Source organism: Nomascus leucogenys, chromosome 3 (assembly GCF_006542625.1).
Source record: "Nomascus leucogenys isolate Asia chromosome 3, Asia_NLE_v1, whole genome shotgun sequence".
Lineage (NCBI taxonomy): Eukaryota > Metazoa > Chordata > Mammalia > Primates > Hylobatidae > Nomascus > Nomascus leucogenys.
Genome location: NC_044383.1, coordinates 131,569,869 through 131,583,724, shown reverse-complemented (window position 1 = coordinate 131,583,724; position 13,856 = coordinate 131,569,869). Strand labels below are relative to the sequence as shown.

Genomic DNA, 13,856 nt, shown 5'->3' with positions numbered 1-13,856 from the left:
GGAATTATAATTTTTCTGAGTTCAAATGCCATTGGGCTAAAAAAAAAAAAACACATCTTTTGATGTTACGAAGAAACATTTTTATGCTATTAGGATATGAGCAGAAAAGCAATCATCAACCAGGCTCCTTCACCTTTGTGCTCCAGGAACAGAGAAAAGACGCAGAAGAGAGATCACACTACAGGCATCCCGAATGTAACTCTTTATCTTGGTTAAATTAATTCATTTTTCCAAAATACACACTTGTATCAATGACTCCCTTACAACCACGATAAAGACAATATATAAAAATGTTTTCTCTGCGGGGTTTTATTTGATCTTTATGAAACAGTAATAAAACTGGTAGAGTATGATTCCATAGGCAAGTCTTCCATTAGGCAAGACTCCTATTTAAAAGCCACTGTGCTAACATTCATTAGTTCACTCACTCATGCCTGAATGAAACAATATTTCTGAATATTTACTATGTGCCAGACACTGTGTTTCTGCTCATACAGAGCAACGAATACAAATGGACTTGAATGCTGCCCTTAAGAAACATATAGTCTAGTTGTGGAGGTAGACATTAATTAATTAATTGCAAAAGTTGATAATTATAAGCCATGATAAACTTATGATTTGAAAGTGTAAGACGTATGAGAGTATGTAGAAGTACTAAGGAGGATCCCTTCAGGAAATGAATTTTGAACTTAATCTAAATAATAGGTAGGGCAGAATAGGTAAAAGGAACAGAATGAATTAGGAAAAAACATGTTATGCTGTTTGATTCTAAAAAGTATCAACTTAATTGGAACTCAGGGAAAGAGGAGGCAAGGAGTCAGATGAGAAATAAGGTAGATGTAAGATGTCAGGTTGTGAAAAGCCATGTATGCCATGTTAATTTTTTTCTTCATCTTGAGTGAGAGCATTATATATTTTATTCAGACATTACCCATAATCAGATTTGTATTTTTAAAAGTTTAGTCTGGCTATAGTGTGAAGAATCATCAGAAAGGGTCAAAAGTGGATGAGAGAGACCCATTGGGAGACATTCTGTAGCCAGGTGTCTGTCGAAGAAAAGACTGGAGTTTGAAACTAGGTCTTGGTGGAGGGAATAGAGAGAAATTGACAGATTTTTAAAAGATATTTAAAAGATAAAGTTCACACTCTTCAAAATAGCTGAGATATTAAAACAACCTTGGTATCCATTAGTGAATGAGTGGATAAAGAAACTCTGATGGAGTGGGGCCAAGTTGACTGACTAGAAGCAGCTATGGTGTATGGCACTCACAGAGAGGAACAAAAGGGGCAGAAAATACAGTACCTTCAACTGAAACATACAGGTACTTGCATTGGGGCTGATCAAGGAAACAGCGCAACCCAGGGAGAATGGAGAAAAGCAGGGCAGAGTGACAGCCCATGCAGGAGTGACACAGAGCCAAGGGAAACTCCCCTACCCAGGGAAGTGGTGAGTGAATGTGCGACCCTGGGAAACCATGATTCTCCTATAGACCTTTGAAACTCTCGGGTCAGGAGATCCCCTCATGAACCCACTCCACCAGGGCCTTCAGTCTGACACACACAGCTGCGTGAAGTCTTGGCAGAGCAGCTACTCAGGTGTGCACAGTCTCGGGAGCTTTACATACTCTGGCTCCAGGATCCCTGGTAAAAGTGACTGCAACTCAGGGAAGGCAGGTGGACCACACGTACCCCTAGGAAGGGGGTGGAATCCAGGGGTCCAAGCAGCATTGGTCTGAGGGCCCCACTTCCATGGTGCCTCACGGAATAATACCCACTGGCTTGGAATTCTAGCCAGTCCCTGGCAATAGTGTTGTGCCTTCCTAGGACAGGTTGGTGTTCCTGAGGGGCGGGGTGGTCCACTATCTTTGCTGTTTGAATGACCCAGCTTTTCCAGCCTGCAGGCTTCAGAGAGTCTAGACTGACTGGGGAGAGAAGGGATCCCCCAGCACAGCACAGCTGCTCTACAAAAATTTTGCCAGACTGTTTCTTTAAACAGGATCCCAATCCATTCATCATCTCTGGGCAGGACCTCCAAATTGGGGCCTACAGCCACCCCTGCCTGTGTTCTCCTGTAGACAGAGTTTTGATTTCTCTTTGGGATGAAGTACCTGGGAGGAGAGGAGGGCCACTATCTTTGCTGTTCCAGCCTGCCAGCTTTGGCGAGCCCAAGCCTACCGGGACAGAAGCAATACCCTAGTAAGGCAAAGCTGCTCTACAAAAGTGTGGACAGAGTGGTTCCTTAAGCAGATCTCTGATCTATTCCCCCTCACTGGACAGGACTTCCTAACTGGGGCCTCCAGCCAGTTGGGTCGATGTTCTCTGGCCAACTGAGGTTTGAAAACTTCCTGACGGACTCCTAGAAGAAAGAGTGGCTGCCATCTTTGCTGTTTCAGCAACTTAGCTGTTCCAGTCTCCAGGCTTTGGAAAGCCCAGGCTTACCACAGACGGAAGCAATACAACAGCACAGCACAGCTGCTCTAGGAAAGCATGGCTAGATCACTTCCTTAAGTGGATCCCTGATCCCATTCCTCCTGACTGTGTGAGACCTCCTAACCAGGGTCTCCAGCCACCTCCTGCAGTGCATTTGGGCTGGCAACATGTCTGTACCCCACTGGAATGGAGCTCCCAGAGAAAGGGGCAGGCTGCCACTTTGCTGTTTTGCAGCATTCACTGGTGATATCTCCAGGTACCAGAAAATCTGAGGCAACTAGGGACTGGAGCAGATGCCCAGCAAACCTTGGCAGCCCTATGGAAAAGTGGCCAGACAGTTAAAAGAAAACAAACAACAAACCCAAAACCTCATCCAAAAGTTAGCAGTCCCAAAGATTGATGGTAGATAAGCCCACAAATATGCAAAAGAATGTGCTCCTTTAGATCAAGAATGCAAAAACTCAAAAAGCCAGAGTGCTCTTTCCTTCAAATGACCACATTACCTCTTCAGCAAGGGTTCAGAACCAGGCTGAGGCTAAGATGGTTGAAATGACAGGAGTAGAAATCAGGATATGGATAGGAATGAACTTCACTGACCTAAAGGAGCACATTCTAACTCAATGCAGGGAAACTAAAAATCATGATAAAACATTGCAGGAACTGACAGTAAAAATAGCAAGTATAGTGAAGAACATAACCCATCTGATAGAGCTGAAAAACACAGTACAAGAATTTTATAATGCAATCACAAGTATTAATAGCAGAATAGACCACGCAGAGAAAAGAATCTCAAAGCCTGAAGACTGTCTTTCTGAAATAAGGCTGGCAGACAAGAGCAGAGAAGAAAGAATGAAAAGGAATGAACAAAACCTCTGAGAAATGTGGGATTATATAGAGACTTAATCTACAACTGATTGGTGTACCTGAAAGAGATGGAGCGAATGGAACCCATCTGGAAAACTTACTTCAGGATATCATCCATAAGAACTCCCCCAACCTAGCTAGACAGGCCAAGATTCAAATTCTGAAAATGCAGAGTAAGGAAATGCAGGAAATTCAGGAAATTCCCAGTAAGATACTCCATGAGAAGATCATCCCCATGACACATAGTTATCAGATTCATCAAGGTCAAAATGAAAGAAACAATAGTAAGGGCATCCTAAGAGAAAGGCCAGATTGCCTACAAAGGGAAGCCCATCAGACTAACAGCAGACCTCTCAGTGGAAACCCTACAAGCCAGAAGAGATTGGAGGCCAATATTCAACATTCTTAAAGAAAAGAAATACCAACCAAGAATTTCATATCTGCCCAAATTAAGCTTCAAAAGTAAAGAAGAAATAAGATCCTTTACAGACAAGCAAATGCTGAGAGAGTTAATAAGCACAAGACATGCCTTGTAAGAGCTCCTAAAGGAAGCACTAAATATGGAAAGGAAAAACTTTTACCAGCCATTACAAGAACACACTGGAGTACACAGACCAGTGACACTATAAAGCAGCCACATAGGCCAGGCGCAGTGGCTCATGCCTGTAATCCCAACACTTTGGGAGGCTGAGGTGGGCAGATCACAAGGTCAGGAGTTCCGGTCCAACCTGGCCAATATGGCGAAACCCCATCTCTACTAAAAATACAAAAATTAGCCAGGTGTGGTGGCACATGCCTGTATCCCAGTTACTTGGGAGGCTGAGGCATGAGAATCACTTGAACCCAGGAGGTGGAGGTTGCAGTGAGCTGAGATTGTGTCATTGCACTCCAGCCTGGATGACAGATGAAGATTCCATCTAAAAATAAATAAATAAATAAATAAATAAAGCAGCCACATAAACAAGTCTGCAAAATAATCCGGTAGCATCATGATGACAGTATCAAATCCACACATAACAATACTAACCTTAAATATAAATTGGATAAATACCCCAATTAAAATACACAGTGGCAAGCTGGATAAAGAACCAAGACCCATCAGTATGTTGTCTTCAAGAGACCCATCTCACATGCAATAACATCCACAGGCTTAAAATAAAGGGATGAAGGAAAATTTACCAAGCAAATGGAAAACAGAAAAAAAAAATCTCAGTGGTTGCAATTCCAGTTTTTGACAAAACAGACTCTAAATCAACAAAGATTATAAAAAAGAAGGGCATTACATAATGGTAAAGGGTTCAATTCAGCAAGAAGAGCTAACTATCCTAAACATATATGTACCCAACACAGGAGCATCTAAATTTATAAAGCAAGTTCTTAGAGGCCTCCAAAGAGACTTAGACTCCTACACAGTGATAGGAGGAAACTTTACCATCCCACTAACAATATTAGATTATCAAGACAGAATATTAACAAAGATATTCAGGATCTGAACTCAGGTCTGGATCAAAGGGACCTGATAAGTATCTACAGAACTCTCCATCCAAAAGCAACAGAATATACATTCTTCTCATTGCCAAATATCACTTACTCTAAAATCAATCACATAGTCATAAGTAAAACACTTCTCAGCAAATGCAGAAAAAAACACTGAAATCATAACAAACAGTCTCTCTGAGCAGAGCACAATGAATGCAATTAGAAACTATGATTAAGCAATTCACTAAAATCCATACATTACATGGAAATTGAATAACCTGCCCCTGAATGACTTTGGATAAATAATGAAATTAAGGCAGAAATCAATAAATTCTTTGAAACTAATGAGAACAAAGATACAACATACCAGAATCTCTGGGCAGTGTTAGGAGGGAAATTTATAGGACTAAATGTCCGTATCAAAAAGATAGAAAGATCTCCAGTTAACAACCGAATGTCCCAACTAAAAGAAATAGAGAACCAAGAATAAACAAATTCCAAAGCTAACAGAATACAAGAAATAACCAAAATCAGAGCTTGATTGAGGGAGATAGAGACACAAGAAAACATTCAAAAGATCAACAAGGCCAGGAGCTTATTCTTTGAAAAAAATCAATTAAATAGGTAGACTACTACCTGGACAAATGAAGAAGAAAAGAGAGAAGATCCAAATAAACACAATCAGAAATGATAAAGGGGATATTACCACTACCACTGAACCCACAGAAATACCAACAAACACCAGAGACTACTATAAACATCTCTATACACATAAACTGGAAACTGTAGAAGAAATGGATAAATTCCTGGACACATACACTCTCCCAAGACTGAACCAGGAAGAAATTGAATCACTCAACAGACCAATAATGAGTTCAGAAATTGAGGCAGTAATAAATAGCCTTCTAACCTAAAAAAGCCCAGGACCAGACAGATTGTCAGCTGAATTCTACCAGATGTACACAGAATAGCTGGAACCATCCCTACTGAGGCTATTTTAAACAATGGAAAAAGAAGGTCTGCTCCCTAACTTATTCTATGAGGCCAGCATCATCTTGATACCAAAACATGGCAGAAATACAAAAAAAAAAGAAAACCTCAGGACAATATTCTTGATGAACATTGATGCAAAAATTTTCAACAAAATACTGGCAAGCCAAATCCATCAGCCCATCAAAAAGCTTATCCACCATGATGAACTAGGCTTCATCCTTGGGATGCAAGGTTGGTTCAATATACACAAATCAATTAATGTGATTCATCACATAAACAAAACTAAAGACAAAAACCATGTGATTATCTCAATAGATGAAGAAATGGCTTTTGATAAAATTTTACCATCCCTTCATGTTAAAAGCTCTTAATAAACTAGGTATTGAAAGAACATACCTCAAAATAACAAGAGCCATATATGACAAACCCACAGCTAACATCACACTGAATGGACAAAAGCTATAAGCACTCACCTTGAAAACAGGCACAAGGCAAGGATGACCTCTCTCACCACTCCTATTCAACATTGTATTGGAAGTTCTGGCCAGAGCAATCAATCAAGAGAAAGAAATAAAGGGCATTCAAATAGGAGGAGAGGAAGTCAAACTATCTCTGTTTGCAGATGACATGATCCTATATCTAGAAAATTCCATCATATCAGCCCAAAAGCTTCTTAAGTTGATAAGCAACTGCAGCAAAGTCTCAGGATACAGAATCAATTTGTAAAAATTGTTACCTTTCCAATACACCAACAACAGTTAAGCTGAGAGCCAAATCACAAACAAATCCCATCACAATTACAGCTAACAAGGGAAGTGAAAGATCTCTACAAGAAGAGCTACAAAGCACTGCTCAAAGAAATTAGTGGTACTATGGCCACCCAGGTGTCCAACTGAGCACACCTGCACCAGCAAGGCCTGAGAAGAGGGAGAACCCTGGCTCTTGTGGGGAAATGGAGGGGTAGGGAAGGGTGTGGGGTACATTATGCCCTGAGAAGGGAAAGCAAGGAATGAGAGGCTTTGAGGAGAGGAAGTGATAGGGACAGGAGGCAGAGAAATTCTGGGTAGAAAAGGATGAGTCCCTGGTGAGGGTCCCACCCTCAAGCCTGGAACAGCAGCCCAAAGTGAGAACATGGATTCCTGTATTCCTGAACAAATGTTGCCTTTTCCAAAACCACCCATGGTCTGGCCTGCCCCCAGTCCTGTGCCCATAAAATCCCCCAGCTCCACCAGCAGAGAGAGTGGAGAAAAGGAGAAGCAGCTGGATATCAGAGACTATGGTTTGACATTAGAGAGAAGCAGCTTGACTTCAGAGGGATGGGTTGACAGCCATCAGACTGCTTCAGAGAAGAGTCCGGTCCTCCCTGGAAAATCACCTTCTCACTCCATTCCCTTTTCACTTCATCTTCCCTCTGAGAGCCACTTTCATCAGCAATAAAATCCTCTGCATTCACCTTCCTTCAATTTGCTCGTGTGACCCAATTTTTCCTGGATGCCAAACAAGAGCTCGGGTGCCACGGGTGTGGATGAAGGCTGTCACAATGACCCTCTGCCCTTGCTGGTGGAGAGCAACCACCTCATGTGAAAAGGCAGAGGCCCCACTGAGCTGTTAGGCTATCTGTGGATGGCAAAGCTAAAAGAGCAGTGTAACACATGCCCTCAGGGGCTTTGGGGGTGGCAGGTATGCCACCCTAGATGGTACTGTGGGGCCGCACAGAATTTTGCTCCTGCCAGCACTCAAAAGCACTCACCCCAGCTCCTGCACCTGCTCACCTACATGCTTCCTCCTCAGACGAGTTGAGCGCAGCGGGTTCGAGTGAGTGAAGTTTGTCCTAGCCGGTGCCAAAGCAGCCAGCTAGCCCCAGGACCCACACTCCTGTTCCTGCCTGCAAAAAGGCCAGGGAAAATTTCCTGCTTCAGAAGGACGACAGACCATGAACTAGGGCAACCTGATGGCCATGGAGGTTGAAGAGAGGATGAAATGTTTTCAAAAGTTTCCTGAACATTCTAAGATGATCCTTGACTGACTGAATAAACAGCAAGATCAGGACTGGTTTACTGACATCATCCTGATTGTCAACAGACACCATTTTAAGGCTCACGAGGCTCTTTTGGCTGCTTGCAGTAAGTTCTTCTGTAAATTCTTTCAATTTACCCAGGAACCTTTGGTGGAGATAGAAGGTGTTGGTAAAATGACCTTTTGTAATTTAATTCAGTTCACATATACAGCAAAATAATTGATACAGGAGAAGAAGAAGCCAATGATGTATGGAAAGCAGCAGAGTTCTACAAATGCTAGAAGTTATTGATAGGGACAGGAGGCAGGGAAATTCTGGGCAAAGGAGGGCATGTCCCTGGCAAGGGTCCCACACTCAAGCCTGGGACAGCAACCCAAAGTGAGAGCATGCCTTCCTGTTTTCCCACTCGAATATCATTTCCAAAGCCAAGCATGCCCTGCCCCAACCCCATCCTGTGCCTATAAAAACCCCAGGCTCCATTGGCAGAGAGCAGAGAAGAAAAGAAGCAGCTGGACATCAGAGACTGGTTTGACATCAGAGAGAAGCAGCTTGACTTCAAAGGGACGGCTTGATGGTGTTGCTTTTAGAGAGAAGTCCAGCCGGGGATGGAGGGTCCTGCCAGGGATGGAGTCCACAGGGCCCGCATAGAGTTTTGCTCCTGCCAGCACCCAAAAGCACTTGCCCTGACTCCTGTGCCCACTCACCTGCATGCTCCCTTCTGTGGTGGGTTGAGTGCAACAGGTTCCAATGAGTAGAATTTGCCTCAGCTGGTGCCGAAGTGGCCGGCTAGCCCCAGCACCTGCACACCAGTTCCTACCCATGAAGGGGTCAGGGAAAATTTCCTGCTTCATTATGAAAGCCCTTGAAGTCAGAAACAAAGGAAACTCAGCTCCATTAGAGGAAAATAGCACAGGAAAAAAGGTGGCCAAATAAAAGGAAGATTGCAGCAACTTCAAATGTTATCACAGAATCATTGCCATCTGCAGAATCAGAACCTGTTGAAATTGAGGTAGAGATTGCTGAAGGCACAATTGAAGTGAAGATGAAGGCATCAAAACATTAGAGGAAGTGGATTCTGCCAAGCATCCATAAAGTACACACAGAACACAAGTTCCTCTAATGATTCTGCTCTAGCACTGTTGGCAGATATTACCAGCAAATATCATCAAGGTGACAGAAAAGGGCAGATTACAGAAGAAGATGGCCATGCATCTGACCCTACAAGCATACAAGCAGAAAGTATTGAAACTGTGGAACGTCAGTTGTCACAAGGACTTGTTCCATTGTGAGAAATGTAATGGTTCATTTAAATTGTTTTATCATTTGAAGGAACGCATGAAATCACACTCTACTGAGAGTTTCAAGTGTGAAATATGCAATGAAAGGTATCTTTGGAAGAGCACATGGAAACAGCACCTAAATTGTTACCATCCTGAAGAAGGTGGAGTCACTAAGAAGCAAAGAACTGGGAAGAAAGTTTATGTATGTCAGTACTGTGAGAAGCAGTTTGACTGTTCTGGACATTTTAAATAACATCTTAGAAAACATACAGGTGAAAAACCTTTTGAATGTCCAAATTGTCATGAAATATTTGCTAGAAATAGCACCCTCAAATGTCACCTCACTGCATGCCAAACTGGAGTAGATGCAAAAAAGGAAGAAAGAAGCTCCATAAATGCCATGTCTGTAACAGTGTGTTTAACAGCTGGGACCAGTTCAAAGATCACTTGGTAATACACACTGGATATAAACCCAACCATTGTTCTTTATGTGACTTGTGGTTTATGCAAGGAAGTAAATTAATGAGACAGCTCAGTGACACTATTTCAGAGCGTCTAGTAATGGAAGAAGTTCTTTCAGTAGAAACGTGTGCAAACTGAACCTGTGACATCAACGACTATTATAGAACAAATTGGGAAGGTGCGTGTGCTACCATTGCTTCAGGTCCAGGTGGATTCAGCACAAGTGACTGTGGATTCAGCACAAGTGACTGTGGAACACGCCCATCCAGATCTGCTCTAGGATAGCCAGGTACTTTGTTCACACATGAGTGTGCTTCCAGTGCAGGGCCAAATAAGTTATCTAGAAGTGGGTCGAATTCAGAATGAAGAAGGTACTGCCAAGTACATGTAGAGAAGCTTCACTTTGAATGGATAAATCAGATGCCAGTGGAAGTACAAACTGAACTTCTAGAAGCAGACTTGGACCATGTGACCCCAGAAATCTATGAACCGAGAGGAGAGACAACCTAGCCAAGCAGATGCTGCTGAGGCTGCCAGGGAAGATCATGAAGATGCTGAGGATTAGAGAGCAAGCCAACAGTGGATTCTGAAGCTGAAAAGGCAGAGAATGAGGAGAGAACAGCTATGCTCGTTTTAGAATGAAATTACACACGAATATATTTTTAAATTTACTTGTTGGGTTTTTGAATGGATTATGGGCAGTATGACTGTCCTTAAGCTAACAGACAAGTGGACCAAAGTTAAGCTATTTGTTGTTGTGCTGAATTGTTTTTGCTGAAACAAATTGATTCCTCTCCCCTGGCTCAGTGCCACAGAGGAGGGATCTGTTCCCTAAATTAAGGGGAGTTTTGAGAAGTACATTTCTGGAAACTTAAGTGGATTATATTCTTATTACAAGGTTGCATCTGACTGTGTCTATTTTCATTGTGGTAAAAATTCTCCCTCTTCTCTTTCCCAGGTCATGTTCTTCCTCAAATTTCTTTCATATTATAAAATCAAACTTAAATCATTAGAATACAAGTTTATGTATTCTAATACATGTTAGAAAATTGAATATATAGGAAACACAAGGCTGCATGATGAACATTGCATTGTTACTGTGCAGTTAAATTTTGGCTTTCTTTAGTTTGAACAAACGTTGTTGTCTACCCCAGTACTCACAGATTCCATCTCTGCAACAGAGAGAGGAGTGGTGGCAAAATTTTGAGAATGTTAAGAAAAAAAGTCCACACCCATGTGCCATTTCAAAAACAGCTAAACTTCTGTAAAGCATCTGTTTCTTTCAAAGTCTGTGTTGTAAGGAGCAATGCAGCCAATGCTATAGTACTTTATATTTTTGCTTATAATAACAACCATGAGTTATTTTTCACTTAAGTTAGGTTGAGAAATTTTATTTAGTGGCAGCCGAAGTGCCAATTTCAATTGGGAAAATTTATTTACCTCTGTGGTAAATTTTATTTTGATTGAAAGTTGCACTAGTATTTTACTACCAGATGAAAAAAAGATGAGCATCATTTAAAAATTAATGTATTTAAAATAAAGTACAGGGAAAAACATGTATATAATTATCAGGCTTTTTTTTTGATGGAATCTTTTCCCCCAATCCTTAATGTAAAGATCTTGTGCTATGACTTTTAAAGCCATATAAATAAGAGTGCTAAACTGTGGGCTTTTTAAAAAATAAATGTGTAAATATTTTTAATCAGTATTACTTGGAAAATAAAGTATCTCTCTCTCTCACACACACACACACACACACAAATTAGAGATGACACAAACGAATGGGAAAACATTCCATACTCATGGGTAGGAAGAATCTTAATTGTTAAAATGGCCATACAGCCCAAAGCAATTCATAGCTTCAATGCTGTTCCTATCGAACTACCATTGACATTCTTCACAGAAGTAGAAAAAATATTTTAAAATTCATATGGAACCTAAAAAGAGCTTGAATATCCAAGGCAATCCTAACTAAAAAGAACAAAGCTGGAGGCATCACACTACCAGGCTTCAAACTATACCATGCTGCTACAGTAACCAAACAGCATGGTACTGGTACAAGAACGGTCACCTAGACCAATGGAACAGAATAGAGAACCCAGAAATAAGACCACAGACCTACAACTATCTGATATTTAACAAACCATTCAAGAACAAGCAATGGGGAAAGAATTCCCTATTCAATAAATGGTGCTGCGATAACTGGCTAGCCATAAGCAGAAAAGTAAAACTGGACCCCTTCGTTAAACCATATACAAAAATTAACTCAAGATGGATTAAAGACTTACATATAAAACCCAAAACTGTAAAAACCCTGGAAGACAACCTAGACAATGCCATTTAGGACATACACATGTCCAAAGATTTTATGATGAAGACACCAAAAACAATTGCAATGAAAGCAAAAATTGACAAATGGAATGTAACTAAACTGGAGAGCTTCTGCACAGCCAAAGAAACTATCAACAGAGTAAACAGACAACCTACAGAATGGGAGAAAATTTTTGCAAACTATGCATCTGAAAAAAGTCTAATATCTAGCATCTATAAGGAACTTAAATAAATTTACAAGAAACAAAAAGAACATGAACAGACACTTTTCAAAAGAAGACATACATGCGGCCAAGAAGCATATTAAAAGAAGCTCAACATCACTGATCATCAGAGAAATGCAAATCAAAGCTACCATGTGATACCATCTCACACCAGTCAGAATGACAATTATTAAAAAGTGAAAAAATAACATATGCTGGCGAGGTTGCAGAGAAAAGGGAATGCTTATACACTGTTGGTGAGAGTGTAAGTTAGTTCAACCATTGTGGATGACAGTGTGGCGATTCCTCAAAGACCTAAAGACAGAAATACCATTCTACTCAGCAATCCCATTACTGGGTATGTATACAAAGGAACATATGATCCATATGTTGTAAAGACACATGCACACATATGTTCATTGTAGCAATATTCACAATAGCAAAGATATGGAATCAACCTAAATGCCCATCAAGGTTAGACTAGATAAAGAAAATGTGGTACATATACCCCATGGAATACTATGCAGCCATAAAAAAGCATGAGATCATATCCTTTGCAGGGGCATTGGATGCAGCTAGATGCCATTATCCTTAGCAAACTAATGCATAAACAGAAAATCAAGTACAACATGTTCTCACTATGAGTGGGAGCTAAATGATGAGAACACATGGACACATAGAGGGGAACAACACACACTGGGGCTATTGGAGGGTGGAGGGTGAGAGGAGGGAGAGGATAAAAAGCAACTAATGGATACTAGGCTTAATAAGAGGGTGATGAAATAATCTATAAAACAAATCCCATGACACATGTTTAACAAACCTGCGCATCCTGTACATGTACCCCTGAATTTAAAATAAAAGTTAAAAAATAAACTCTTATACATATGTAATGTATAATAGTATAATAGAATATTATTCAGCTTTAAAAAGGAGAGGATTCTTTCATTTGCCAGAACATGGATGAATCTAGAAGAATAAGTCAGACACACAGAGAAAAATATTGCATGATTTTACTTATATGTACAATCTTAAAAAATAGGGTCAAATATATAAAGATAGCACATTGAACCACAATAAAACCTTGGTTAGCGGGTTTGGGGGAGAAAAAAGGGAGAAGTAGGTCAAAGGATACAAAGTAGAAACTATGTAGGATGAACAAGTCCCGAGATTAATGTAAAATATGATGACTCTAGTTAAAAACAGTGTATTGTATTAGGGATATTTGCTAAATGAGTAGATTATAGCTGCTCTTGTCATAGTGGAGGAAAAATAGCTAACTATTTGAAAGAAGAACATGTTAATATGGTCTGCTCTAGTAATGATTTTACTATATAAATGTATGTTATAACATCATGTTGTAGCCATTAAATATGCATAATAACATTGACTTAAAAATAAAAAGATTATGTTTAGAGGTGAGTATCCTTAGCACCTCCCACCTCAAGTACCTGAGAAGAGTCCTTCTGGGGTGACCTTCATCTGCAGCCTGCTACAGCTGGCAGCTTTAGCTTTACCTTTTGGGGCAACCCCTCTGGAAGGTTCTATTTGGAACTCTTAAGTATTGACAGCAGTTACTGCCCTGGTCTACATACTAGTAGATGCCTAGAAACTCTCAGCCAAGCCATGGCTCACAGCATGAAATTTCTTGGCTTTGGTGTGGCTGTATCCTCACCCAAATCTCTTCTTGAATGGTAGCTTCCATAATTCCCACATGTGCTGGGAGGGACCTGGAGGGAGATAACTGAATCATGGGGGCAGTTTCCCCCATACTGTTCTCATAATAATGAGTAAGTC

General features: G+C 40.8%; 1 pseudogene; it reads left to right on the top strand.

Moving 5' to 3' along the window:
• The first annotated feature begins 7,475 nt into the window (after window positions 1-7,475).
• Window positions 7,476-10,167, top strand: LOC100590676 (annotated as a pseudogene).
• The last annotated feature ends 3,689 nt before the right edge of the window (window positions 10,168-13,856 follow it).